Raw genomic sequence first — 15,245 nt, forward strand, 5'->3', positions numbered from 1 at the left:
TGTATGTATGTATGTATGTATGTATGTATGTATGTATGGATTTCACTATTGAATGTATGTATGTGTATAATTATGCTTCGTTTTAAGTATGAGTGTAAGTAGGTAGATATGTATGTAGGTAAGTATATATGAAGGTGCATATGCCTGTAGGTGTGAACGTATATATATATATATGTGCGGATGCTAGTATGCATGTATAACCGAATGCCAGAAGGTAAGTACGTATGTTCATATGATTTCAATATGATTGTGTATTGATGCAAATAACAGTGTACCTTGAGAATGAAGAATAATACAGGTACAATGACGAAGTTTCTTTGGAGAATGGATACTCAGATGGAAATGCCTAATTATAAAGGGATAACGGAGTAGAAAGTAAGAGTGTATGAAACTTGTTACGTTCATGTTGTGTACTAATGTTTGAATTTATATGGTAAGTGTAGGTTGTATGAGTCATGGAGGATCACTGAGGAGTGGAGATCGAAGACCGAGTCACAAGTTAGATTGTACGGGAATACTTGACTATGTAAAATGATAGTTTTAAGTTATGCTTTTATTTTGTAAATATGTACAAAAGATAGTTTTATTGTAAGAAATTTTATAGTACGAATTTCCGCTGCGTCTTTTCAGTTAAAGTGTGTTAGGGTGTTACACCTGTGCATCTCGTATCTGTGCAGGAAGGCTAGACTGAATCGTAAGCTGCAGCGCTCGCACGCGCCGAGGTAAAGTATCTTTCCGACTGAGAGCGTCAGCCACAACATTGACTTTGCCTGGATGGTACTTGATGGCGCATTCATAATCGTTAAGTAGTTCAACCCATCGTCGTTGACGCATGTTCAATTCCTTCTGCTTGAAGATATGCTCGAGACTCCTGTGATCGGTGTAAATTGTGCACTTGGTACCGTACAGGTAGTGTCGCCATATCTTGAGCGCGAAAACAACAGCTCCCAGCTCTAAATCGTACGTCGTGTAATTCCGTTCATGAATCTTAAGTTGACGCGAAGCGTAAGCGATAACCTTATCCCGTTGCATCAATACACATCCAAGACCCTGGATGGATGCATCACAATAGACCACAAAATCGTCCGTGCCCTCTGGCAATGAGAGGATAGGTGCACTGCAAAGTCTATCCTTTAAGTGCTGAAAAGCAGTCTCCTGGGGCTCTCCCCAGCGATAGGTGACACCCTTCTGTGTCAGTAGCGTAAGCGGCTGAGCAATCTTTGAAAAGTCTTTAATAAACCGTCTGTAGTAACCCGCCAAACCCAAGAATTGGCGTATTTCCGTTGCCGTACGTGGTGCAGGCCAGTTTCTGATCGAGTCTACCTTGGATGGATCGACATGGATCCCATCCTTGTTCACTACGTGGCCTAGAAAGTGGACTTCACGAAGCCAGAAGTCACATTTCGAAAACTTAGCGTAAAGCTGTTCCTTCCGTAGGAGTTCCAGAATAAGGCGGAAATGCTGCTCGTGTTCCTCCTGACTCTTGGAGTACATCAGAATGTCGTCGATGAAAACAATGACGAACTTGTCAAGATAGGGTTTGCATACCCTGTTCATAAGGTCCATAAATACGGCAGGTGCGTTCGTTAACCCGAACGGCATGACAAGAAACTCGTAGTGGCCATAACGAGTTCTGAATGCGGTTTTGGAGACGTCCTCATCCCGGACTCTCAGCTGATGATAACCAGACCTCAAGTCTATCTTGGAGTAGTAACACGACCCTTGCAACTGGTCGAATAGGTCATCTATGCGTGGAAGAGGATAACGGTTCTTCACCGTTACCTTGTTCAGTTCACGGTAGTCGATGCACATTCTGAACGTACCGTCTTTCTTTCTCACGAACAATACTGGAGCTCCCCAAGGCGAAGAGCTCGGACGAATGAAGCCCTTTTCCAAGAGCTCTTGTAGCTGCTTTGACAGTTCCTCCAATTCTGATGGAGCTAGATGATATGGTGCGCGAGCTATGGGTGCTGCTCCTGGAGCGAGCTCGATTTGAAATTCGACCTGACGGTGAGGCGGTAATCCAGGTAAATCTTCAGGAAACACCTGAGGGTAGTCACGTACTACTGGAATATCCTCCGGTTTCTTTTCCTTCACTGATGCATCTGAAACGAGTGCCAAGATTGCGGTGTGACCCTTCCGCAGACATTTCTGAGCCTTCAAGAAAGAGATGATGCCGACCACAGCACCACTCTTGTCGCCTTGGACTTCGAGAGGTTCTTGACCAGAACAGGGAATGCGAATAATCTTCTCACTGCATAAGATCTCTGCCTGATGCTGGGATAACCAATCCATCCCTATGACGATATCGAAACTTCCCAAAGCTATGGGAATAAGGTCGATCGAGAAAACTTGACCGGCTAAGACGATACTACAACCCCTGACTATCTGCGTGGCTTCTAAACTCTTACCATTAGCTAGTTCTACGACGTGTTTGGTGTTTAGGGGTGTTGATGTACGTTTTAACAATTTACTCATTTTCAAAGACATGTAACTTGTATCCGCACCCGAATCAAACAAAGCAGTAACATAAATGTTGTCGAGAAGAAACTTACCCATAACGACGTTGGGATCATTCCTGGCATCACCCTGCCCCAACACAAACGCACGACCCCTTGCCTCGTTGCCGTTGTTGTTTCCGCCGTTGTTGTTGTTGTTGCCATTGCCCTGATTGTTGTTATTGTTGTTATTCTGGTTCCTGTTTAGCTGAGGGCAGTGCCTTTTGAAGTGACCTTCTGCACCACAATGAAAACATCCTTTGTTGCCCTGCTGTTGATTCTGCTGTGCTGGTGGCTGCTGATTCTGGTTCGCAGGTCGAGGGCTTCTACAATCCTTGGCCTCATGACCCATCTTGAGGCATCTTTGACAGCGACGCTTGTTACACTGGCCACCGTGGTGTCTGCCGCAGTTGTTACACTTTGGGAGGTTCCCTCGATATCCGCCCTGCCTGTGACTACCTGAAGAGTGCTGGCTGGGACTCTGATAACTGTCAGTCTTTCGCTGCTGGGCCTGAGACTGAACTGAAGCTGATCCCTTGCTGGAATCCCCATCCCATTTTCTCTTGCTGTCACTGGGAGTAGCAGGAGTAGCTGAAGTAGTAACGGTAGCAGTAGCGCTGATACGTTTAGGCAGTCTGTTCTGATCCACTGCCTGGTCAGTGATGCGATGAGCGAGGCGTTGAATATCCTGGATGTTGTCAAGATTAGCCGAGGTAACATGGCTCTGGATCTCTGGAGCCAACCCTTTGAGATACAACTCAATGCGCTTAAACGGAGGGTCCACCATAGTTGGACACAGCACGGCCAGTTCGTTTGACCTTTTGGTGTAAGCTTCAATTTCGGATCCAGTCATCTTCAGATGGTACAACTCATCTTCCAACTTGTGGATGTCTTCCCGAGTGCAGTATTCTCTCTTGATCAGTTCCTTGAAATCATTCCAGGGTGTGGTGTTAGCAGCTGCCAACCCTAAGATCTGAACTTGGGCGTTCCACCAAGTTAGTGCTATTCCTTCTAGCGTGCCAGTGGCGTATTTCACCCTGCGAGCCTCAGGGCATTCACACATCTCGAACACAGACTCGAGCTTTTCAAACCAGTGGAGGAGTCCAACCACCCCTTCCGTGCCACTAAATGTACTTGGACGACAGTCCATGAAGTTCTTGAAAGTGCAGACTGGTTGCTGTGCTGGCTGACCTATTGTGTACGAATAGGACAAAGTTTAAGCACGAGAGTTGGTTTAGGAGTGTAGGATCTAAAGATCCTAGTGTGTGCTATAACCACAGGATATACCTCCTGCTTGTGCGGCTGCAAGTGCCGCAGCAACTTGAGCTTGAACGAGAGCCTCTAGCTGGGCTTGAGTCATGTTAATTCGTCCAGACATGATCTTCATTGTAAAAGTAGCGTAAGTGAGAATAGTTCGCGAGTAGGGCGATGACAGAAAAGTGTAAGCACGTAGGTATTCTCATGTAATAGTATCATGTGTATCTAAGTGTACTACGAGCAAAGTTCTATACGTTTCTAGCAAGCAGGTAATAAACATGAACCAAATTACCTAGGATGTTGAGTCTTGCACGTGGAGCGAAGCGTCGTTGTGGATCGTTGAGAGCACTGTTCTGGTTATAGTCTGGTTTTAATAAAACGTTTTCCCATATTAAAACCGAGTTCTCTATAACCAATGGCTCTGATACCAATCTGTCACACCCCCAAAAATCCACACGCGGAGTACCACCGCTTGGGAGCGTGACATGACCAGCATCAAGCCACCAATCATATTGAACATGTAATTAAATAGTAAAAGTATCCATCAATACGAAAGGTGTTTATCAAAACCAACAAAGTAAATATAGCGGAAGCATTAATGTAGAAAACCCAACATAAGTATTAACGTTTGAAACGTCATAAGTGTTTAATAAGTAATCACGATCCATTTGCCCACAACGACATGCTCCTCCTTGTGCAAGCTCCATTAATACCTAAGGTCCTGCAAGGCATGCAGCAGAGAGTCAACAACTAGTTGAGCGAGTTCACAGAAAGTAAATGCGTAATAGTAAGTTCATGAGTATCAGGTGGCTCTACTGGGCCAATATGGGTTTCTATTGGTGGGGGCTTCCCATGTTATTTATCCACTAGACTATGCATTACCATAAGTGTTCTACATATCCCGAGAACAGTAATACGTACAAGTTTACGTAGGTTTTACGTAAGTATCCTTCACAACCGAGGATAGGGGTACGCGGGGGTTTACGTAGGTTTTACGTAAGTGCCTGACACAACCGAGGCAGTAGTGAGTATCCGTTCACGTAGGTTTTACGTGAGTGTCCTTCGCAACCTGAGGACAGTGAGTAACTTAGGTATACGTAGGTTTTACGTATGTATCCTGCACAACCGAGGACGATGGTATGGTAGTCTAGTAATGGTACCCGTATGAATCTATGCAACCTTATCCTTTTCATCCCATTCCCAACACCCCGGGAATCCCATGCCTTGGTAAGAGTGTGAACTCACCTTGGGTTTGCTCGGCAGATACACAAAGTTCGGTTAAGCTATATAGTGATCAACCACGTCCTAGCATGGTTATCATACACGTCAGGTTCGTATTCGCATATAGCACATAGGTTCTACACGTATTGTATCAAGTATGATCATGGCAAATCACATAAACGTATCAACAATCCAATAGAAAACGGATAAAAATTCTAAGTATTCGGCCCAAACAGTTGGGCTGTAACAGTGCAGGTCCAATAACAAGTATTGTTGGTCTCGAGTCGAGACTATCGGTCTCGAGTCATATTGGTGTTGAGATCTCGAGTCGCAACGAAGGAGGTTTCGAGTCGCAACAGAGGTGTTCTCGAGTCGCAAGTGAGCTGGTCTCGAGTTGTCATGGTCTGGTCGAGACTGTTCGGTCTCGAGTCGCAACTGGACTCGCAATGCCGGTCTCGGGTTATCATGTTCAGGTCTAGATCACACGGTCTCGACTCGCAACCGTGTCGAGACTATCAAATTGTAACAGATTTCCTGATTTCATGCTCATGATTTCCGTGATATCAGTTAACAAGTTTGGCAGTTTCGAAAACAGATCAAATCAACAATTAATCCATATTCAAGCATGTTCATGATCATCATCAATCAACAACTAAGCAGTTTCACAACATGCTAATACTTGATCAAACAAGCAATTATATCACTAATTCGTATGAACCCTAATCTAATCATATGAACAATAACCCGACATACTCGATCATATTCATCTAAGGTTCAATTATCAAAAGACAATCCAATCAACAGGACATGATAACCGGGTTAACATCTAATTAGTTTCATATTAACATACCATCCAATTCATGTGAACCTATATCCGGTTAACAAACATCATTCGGTTTTCATACATCAAAACAATCCGATTTGCATGAATATAAGTAATCACATATACGAATCATAACATCAATCAATCAAGGAAGACAATCTAAAACACACTAACCGAGTCGAGTGAATGATAGGATCGGTCCAAGCAAAAAGCTTCGAGAGATGGTCTCGGTTTGCCGTCGCACCAAGAGAGTGGAAGAGAGCTTAGGGTTTATTTGTGTGGAGTGTTTTGGTAAGGTGTGTGATGGTTACTAACACCCTAGGTGTTAATCGAATTAAGGGGGATGGGCCGAATCCAAAGTGTGGCCCTAATGGGCTTGTGTAATCGACCAAAGTTTGTGCATCATGGGCTCGTTTGTCATACCAACATTCACTACACTCAAATTATATAATCTTAACGTATCATGTATCAATTAATATAGTTCACATTAGCACGTAATGTTACACAAAATAGGTTCGAAATACGAGTTGTCACAATTTTCATCATTCTTTTTAACAATCCACACTTGGTTGTCTTTTTCTTTCTTTTTGTAAAAATTCTTCTTCGAACACTCACCAACCTCATATTTTGAATTTTCAAAAATTTTAAGTCTATTGGTTGGTGGTTCAACATCAACAACTTTTTCTTTTAATTTCTGAGAAACTCCCTGTTTTGTTTTTGCATTTGTCGAACAGTTCCATGCAATGTGACCAGCTTCATTGCACTTGTAACAGGTTCAAGTCTCTCTTTGATAAAACACTTCAGTTCCATTCTTCTTTCTTTCAGCAAGAAACTCTTGATTTGACTGTCTCCAGAATGGTTTCTTCCGTTCATCTTCTGAGCTTCCACCTGACACAAATTCTGTTTTTGTTTTAGAATTTTTATCATTTTTATAGTTTTCTGGTGGAACAAAGCCTAATCCTTTCTTTTTGTAGCTACGATTTTGGTTAGGTTTCTTTTGAAACCAGGACCAGAATTGTAACCCTTTTTCTTGTTTAGACGTTGTTGAACTCTTGAAGTGTACTTTTTAGGTTTTTCAGTAAGATTTAAATCTTTTATTTCAGAAATATTGATTTCTGTCATTTTGAAAACCTTTTTGATCATGTCAAAACGAACACTTCTTATTGGAAATTCGTTGTCATAGTATAATTTGTCCGAATCATTTAAAGGGTATACAACTTCAAATGTTTCATCATCCAAATTTGCTTTTTCGATAATAAAAATTCTTTAATGTAAGACCGTTTAACCAACGAATTTTGACTGTTGACTAACGAATTTGACCCTCCAGACTCAGATTTTGACTCGGACTCCTCATCAGTATCCAACACCTGATCCACCACCTTTTTAATTAACTCAGACTCATGATCGGTATCGGACGAGGTAAACGTGACATCAATGTTATATGGTAAAACGTCAGTTGTGTCGGTTTTTAGCTTTATATTGACTGCTTTCTCAAGTTGCTCCTCATTTGGTTTTCTAGGAGAATACCCTTCCCAGATTGGAGGCGGACACTTGTTATAGCTAACAGTTGGTTTCTTAAGACTATCTTTCTTCTTTGGCTTGTCATCTTGGAAAGCTTCAAAACCTGCAACAGTCGGATAAATTCGATCAATGAGATAGTCAGAACTAGAATAACTTTGCAGTAAACGTCTAATTCTCTTATTCTCAATCTTTTCCGTTTCCAACTCTTGCTTCCATTTTGCACTTTCTTCGATGTAAAAGTTGATAACTTTCTGCTTTGTCATCATGACTGCGTTCATCATCGTTAGTGCTTGTTCTCTCTCTGAGTTTGTCTTTTGGAGACCAATTACTGTTTTGTTCAAGACATCATATGATTCTTTTACATAGTTGAGATTGAACAGTAACTGCTCCTTCTTCTTCTCGTACTCAGCTATTATGTCATCTTTTGCTGCACATTACTTGCAAGCTTCCAAACACTTTGTGCAAGGCTTGATGACTTCAACAATCTTCTCAACCTCGATTGTTTTCACAATTTCAATCACCTTTTCAACTTCGATCACTTTCTCAGCTTCAGTCACCTTTTCTTCTTCAACCACTTGCCCAGTCTCAACCATCTCCTTAGCAACACTTTCAACTTTCTCATTCTGAACAACATGTTCAGTTTTCATTTGTTGTTCTTTTGCATCTTGTTTCTCCTTCAGTTTCTGCAGGCGATCTGCAAAATAGAAATGAAAACTTTCAGGAGACAAACGAGATTTTGCAATGTTAATGTGTTTTTCTTCCTCATTGTCACTACTGCTGTCATCAGTTGGTGACTGATCAAACTGTACAAATTTTTCAGAATTAACATTTGATTCACCAGAATCAGATGGTGTTTGATCAAAAAGAGCTTCCTTTTCTGAACTTGTATCACTTTGTGGATTTTCGTCTGCATTCTGTGAACTTTCATCTCCACTAAGTGAACTCTCATCTGGAATCTGTGTGTCTTCATCTGCATTTTCTGAACTTTCATCAGAAACAACAGACTTTTCTTCCATACTTTTCACTGTCTCACCAATAGACTTCATCCATGTGGCAAACATGTCTGGTTCTCTCACAATCTTAGCAATGAATGATTTCAAATTTCCATTTTCATCCATAAACATATCCCAACTGAAACCTTCAGGTAGTTTCTCATCATCTTAATCGACTATGCATGCTGCTTTGCCATAAGATGATATGTAATTACTCCAGCTGAAATCTACCAAACATGCTCTCTTTGAATCTTCAATCTTCCTACCATGAGCCGTCTGTGAGTCTTGTGATTGACCAACTTGCTGATAAATGGCTTTCCGGTAGTAGTCGTCTTTTCCGAACGGATTCTGAGCACCACTAGCTTCTCTGTTTTTGCACTCCCGTTTGAAATGACCTTTCTCCCTGCAACGAAAACAAGTAACTTTAGATTTATCAAAACCTAAAGTAGAAACATGAGCATCAAGAAAGTCATTTCTCTCGGTAATTGTTTTGAACTTTTCTGCCCGTCTAAGAACACTAGCAAGACACCATTTGATATCCATCAGTTCCATTTCTTCGGCGTCTATTTGGTCGTAATCTTCTTTGGTCAGCATGGGATTTCCGATTCGACCAGCCACTAGACCCTCATAAGATAACAACACGGAACCAAGTAGAGCCATGTGGTCTTTAGCAGTATCCTCAGAAAAACTTTGACCTTCTGGGAGATTTAGAACGATGTTGCACTGAATCATGTAGCCATTTCCTGTTTTTGTGCTTTGTGACTGAAAACTTGAATTTGACTCCTTAGGATTAACACTCGGAAATGATGAGAATCCGCTGCTACTCTTGCCAGAACCCTGATCAGCCTTTTCTGATGAATCTCCAGCACTAAATGCAGTTTGGATTTTCAGACTTCTCTCAGATTCTGGAACTGGAATGCTACCTTTGTAGTACATCTTCACGTCCTGTTGACCACTCAGACTATTCATCCTAGCGATCTTCTGCTGTTCCAGATCCTGACTTTCGATCTTCTCTATGAACTGAGAAATCGTTAGATCATCATACACGCCCGTATTCTTTAATATCATCAAATATGTTCCCCATTCTTTCTGCGGTAGTGCATCAGCAAGTTTGTCTACCCACTCTTCACGATCTTTTGTAACACCCAACATCGACATTGATCGCACTAAGTGACAGTATCTCTCAATCAGCTTCTTTGTGTCTTCACCCGGTAGACTGCTGAACAGATCAAACTCCTTTTTTAGCAACGCCTTTTTGCTTTTAATCATATTCTCGCTACCTTCAAACTTGACTTTAAGTGCATCCCAGATTGATTTAGCAGTTTTGTCGTACTGAAGCAGTAAGAATATGTCTTCTTTGATTGTTTGCTGAAGAAGACTGATCATCATTTTCTCCGCTTTGTACATAACCCGTTCTTGATCTGTGAATTCTGATAACTCTTTGATAACCCGCAATTCTGTTCAAGGCAACACGTATTTCTTCAGAATACATTCCCACGACCTAAGATGGTTTGCCTGAACCCAGTTCTCGAATCGATCTTTCCACCCGTAGTATTCTTCGATACTCATCAATTTCGGGGGTTTCTGGGTGGTTCCCGTCTCATTTTCTAAATTCATAGCTTGAACAACAGCAACTGGACTAGACGGTGTTGCAAATGCGTTGTAGAACTCGGTATCCATGTTTCTTTTCAAGAAATCACAAACTGTTCTTTAAACGAGCTGGTACACAAATCACCTTGAATCTACTGGATCACCTGACAACACACAAACAAAACACAATCAGTTTAAAGACTTATCAATTAATAGAAACGAACTGGTACTCGAACTGGTGAATATTCTGTGCGGACTGATGATTGACACACTGTGCGGACTGCTATGACCCGGATCAAATTCAAACGACCTTTTCCAATGACCTGGCTAAAACACATGACCTGGAACGAGTTTGAATTCAAACAGATTGAACCACCTCTTGTGAACTAGAATCAAAAGAATTTAGAATACGACTTCAAGCAAACAGGATCCAAACCACGTGACTGTTTGATAGATGAATACCACAAAGTGTAATGATTTTTAATCAAAACACATGTAATCTCAAATTAATTGAGCCGACAATACCAATAAGTATTATCAAATTGATTGGGCCTTGACAATTAGTGGGCTGACAATTTAATGACCCGACAACTCCACTAAACCGACAACATCAATTATTATGTGAATAATGATTGGGCCTCAAAAATTCATAACATATGAGCCAATGACAACTTGAATCACATGCAATATATCAAATCAAATTAATGACCGACAAATTTCAATTGTTGTTGAATAAAGATTGGGCCGCAACTTTTTGATCAAAGTGATTCACGTGATTTTTTGTATAAAGTGCCAAAATTGTGATCACACCTTAATTCTCATTTGACCAACATTATAGTGGATCTGACAATTGATCAGATCAAAACATGTATCACGTGTACAACTAAACCACTTTCAAACAGACATCGTGTTTCAAACGGGACAACAAGCTTCAAACGATTAACCCAATTTTTTCAAACGGAATGCTTACTTCAAACGATATATTCAAACGGAATACATTCGTCAAACGAAAATCATGTCTCAAATCATACTCTTCAAACGGTATGTCAATTTTCAAACGGAATGGGGTTAGATTCAAACGATAGGGTCAAATTTCAAACAGAATAGACAGTTTTAAACGGTCAGTTCAAACGGAACGGTTGATTTCAAACGGAATACCATGTATTTTCAAACGGTCAGTCCAGTTTCAAACGGAATGTTGCTACTTCGTTCAAACGGACACTAGTTTTCAAGCCATTTTTACTAGTTTTTCTTCGAATTTTGAACTGATATTCTCAAGGGTTTGTTAAAACACAATTACACACATATTGTGAAAGTTTCAGCCGATTTTAACCGTAAAAACTTGTTCAATTTTGAAAGAAGGTGTAGAAAATCAGAATTAGCGGCTGAATTGGTATGAACTCTTCCTCCTGAGCTCTGATACCACTTGTAGGATCGTTTTCAAACCCGAACGAGTCGATCAGAAGAGTTTATCTCTAAACGAAAGGCGGAAACAGACGTGTAGAGTTCAATTCAGCAAGATTCACACTATAAACTGTTGTATGATTGATATAAAGACGTTTTACAACCTGACAACACTTCGGCAGCACTTCGTTGCACAAGCCGGAAAGTTACAAATGATGAAAGTTTGAAGGGTATATATAGGAGGGACCCTTCCGTTTGAAACTAACATAACCTCCTCAAACGGAACCCTTCAAACTAAACCCTCTTCAAACTTTCAGCTTCAAACTAAACCCTTTTCAAACTTTCGGCTTCAAACTTTCAGCTTCAAACTTTCGGCTTCAAACTTTCGGCTTCAAACTTTCAGCTTCAAACTTCCAGCTTCAAGTATAGTAAACCGAGACTCGATATAAGACGAAGACGACAGACGGATGCACCAACAAATCCGGGTTATAGTTTAACACTGTCTTCGTGACTAAGTTATATGATAATTCTAAATTATAATATAGGATTTTAATAAAGGTCCTGCATAAATAATTGATTAACAAATTAACCACCAATGGTTATTCAAAACCATGGTTAATAAAATATAAGATGCTATATTAGCTTCTAAATAAAACCTTGCCTATTATATCTTTATGTAGCAATTGAAGCTACATGGCTAGGTCGGACGAGGTGAACAGTTGTCCGGTGGAAAATCACGAGAATGCAAAGATACAGTTAACTGGCGCAGAGCTGAAAGCGCTTGTTGATGATGCTGTTACAAAGGCCTTGGAACGGCAGTACAGTGGGACCCATAGTAGGACCCTATCTACACCGCATAATAAGTCTAAGACTCACTCGGAGTCTCACGGCAAGCCACCCTCTGTCCAACCCAAGTCTAAGAAGGATGAGACTAAGAAGGATGACGATAGACATTCCTCAAATGAAAACAGTGGTCATTCCAAGAAAATTGTGTTTGATGATGCCCCACGTGCCAAAGGTTGCACGTATAAATATTTTGTGTCATGTAAACCCTGGGATTTTAATGGGGAGAAGGGGGCAGTGGACTGTATGACTTGGCTGGATGAAATGGACACGGTGGTAGATATAAGTGGTTGTGCTGAAAAAGACATTGTGAAGTTTGTGTCGCAGTCTTTCAAGGGTGAAGCCCTAGCATGGTGGAAGTCGTTGATTCAAGCCACCGGAAAGGTACCTCTGTACAACATGTCTTGGGAATAATTTTTTACCCTAATTAAGGAAAACTACTGCCCTCAGCATGAGGTCGAAAGGATAGAGTCTGATTTTCTATCTCTGGTGATGAAGAACCTGGACTGCCAGGCTTATCTCACAAGTTTCAATACCTTGTCGAGGCTAGTTCCTTACCTTGTGACGCCTGAACCGAAGAGGATAGCCCGTTTTATTGGGGGTCTAGCCCCGGAAATAAAAGCAAGCGTCAAGGCCTCTCGGCCCACTACATTCAGATCAGTAGCTGACATATCTCTGTCTCTCACGCTGGACGCAGTTAGACAGAGGTCACCAAGAGCTGCTGATGCCGAGAAGAGGAAACGCGAAGATGATGGTTCGCGACGCTCAGACAAGAAGCGCAAAGGGAATAACGACCACAAGAAAGGGTCGGAATCTAAGAAGGGTGATCATCAGTCGAGTGATAAACCCTGGTGCAAGGTTTGTAAGAAGCACCACTTTGGAAAATGCAGGCATGAGTCAAGATCACAATCCCAGCTAAAAGCGTGTGGAATCTGTAAGTCCCCAGATCACAAGGCAATAGACTGTATGAAACTTAAGGATGCCACATGCTTTAATTGTAATGAGAAGGGGCATATTAGACCCAACTGCCCGAAACTTGCAAACAAGACTGAGGAGGGAAAGAAGACCAATGCAAGGGTCTTCCGCATGGATGTGAAGGAAGCTATTCAGGATGACAATGTCATAGCAGGTACTTTTCTCATTAATGATGTCTACGCAAGAGTGTTATTTGATTCTAGGGCGGATAGATCTTTTGTAGATAATAAGTTCTGTGAATTATTGAAATTACCTGTTAAAACCCTAAGTATGAAATATGAAGTGGAACTAGCTGATGGAACAATAGAAACAGTTTCGACTGTATTAGATGGATGTGTCCTATCCGTCAAGAACCACTCTTTTCCTTTATCCTTGCTACCCTTTAAGCTAGCAGGCTTTGATATAGTGATAAGTATGGACTGGTTATCGCATAACCAAGCCCAGATAATGTGCAACAAGAAGCAGATAGTGATCAAGACTCCATCTGGTGAGCCACTCACTATTCAGGGAGATACTCAACATGGATTGCCTGAGCAAGTGACTATGCTTAAGGCATCCAGATGTCTGAGTAAAGGTTGCATCATTTATATGGCACAAGTAACCATTGACGAGAAGAAGCCCAGGATCGAAGACATACCAGTCATTTCTGAATATCCCGAGGTTTTTCCAGAAGAACTACCTGGTTTGCCACCAGATAGGCAAGTGGAATTTAGGATTGACATCATCCCCGGAGCTCCACCAGTGGCCAGAGCACCATATAGATTAGCACCAACAGAGATGAAGGAATTAAGGACACAGCTAGATGACTTGCTAGCTAAAAGTTTTATTAGACCTAGTTCGTCTCCATGGGGAGCACCAATTCTGTTCGTCAAGAAGAAAGATGGCTCGATGCGTTTATGCATCGACTACCGTGAGCTTAATAAGGTTACTATCAAGAACAGATATCCTTTGCCCAGGATCGACGATCTGTTTGACCAGTTGCAAGGAGCAAGCTACTTTTCCAAGATAGATCTCAGGTCAGGCTATCATCAGTTGAAGGTCAAGGATGAAGATGTTCACAAGACCGCGTTTAGGACTCGTTATGGTCATTACGAGTTCCTAGTGATGCCTTTTGGGCTCACTAACGCACCTGCCGCATTCATGGATCTCATGAATCGCGTATGCAAGCCTTATCTGGATAAATTTGTCATTGTCTTCATCGATGACATCCTCATTTACTCGAAGAGCCAAGCTGACCACGAAAAGCATCTTCGATGCATTCTTAAACTGCTTCATCAAGAGAAGCTCTATGCCAAGTTTTCAAAGTGTGAATTTTGGCTACGCGAAGTCCAGTTCCTTGGACATGTTGTGAGTGAACGTGGAATTCAAGTGGATCTCGCAAAGATAGAAGCTATTATGAACTGGCAAGAGCCAAAGACACCTACGGAGATTCGTAGCTTCCTAGGTTTGGCTGGATACTATAGGCAATTTATTGAAAATTTCTCAAGGATTGCTGCGCCCTTAACTTCGTTAACACGTATGAATATTAAGTTTAACTGGGGGCCTAAGCAGCAAGAATCTTTTGACATCTTGAAGCAGAAGTTGAGTAACGCTCCAGTGCTGACTCTACCTGAAGGTATTGAAGAATTTGTGGTGTATTGTGATGCATCACACACCAGAATGGGTTGTGTGTTAATGCAAAAAGGCAAGGTCATTGCCTATGCTTCACGTCAACTGAAGGTGCACGAGAAGAATTACACCACCCATGACTTGGAATTGGGTGCCGTTGTATTTGCACTTAAGCTTTGGAGGCATTATCTATATGGGACTAAATGTGTGATCTATTCTGATCACAAAAGCCTTCAACACTTGTTAATCAGAAGGATTTGAATATGAGGCAGCGACGATGGATGGAAACTCTGAACGATTATGACTGTGAAATAAGATACCATCCGGGAAAGGCAAACGTAGTCGCTGATGCCTTAAGTAGAAAGGAGAGAGTGAAGCCGATAAGAATCAATGCCAAGCGCATTGAAATCAAGAACAGTTTGAATAAAAAGTTGTTAGCTGCACAAAAGGAAGCTGTGTTGGAAGCTAACTATCCTGATGAAAAATTAGGAGTAACTGAAGAACAGTTGTCCT

Source organism: Helianthus annuus, chromosome 5 (assembly GCF_002127325.2).
Source record: "Helianthus annuus cultivar XRQ/B chromosome 5, HanXRQr2.0-SUNRISE, whole genome shotgun sequence".
NCBI classification, from domain to species: domain Eukaryota; kingdom Viridiplantae; phylum Streptophyta; class Magnoliopsida; order Asterales; family Asteraceae; genus Helianthus; species Helianthus annuus.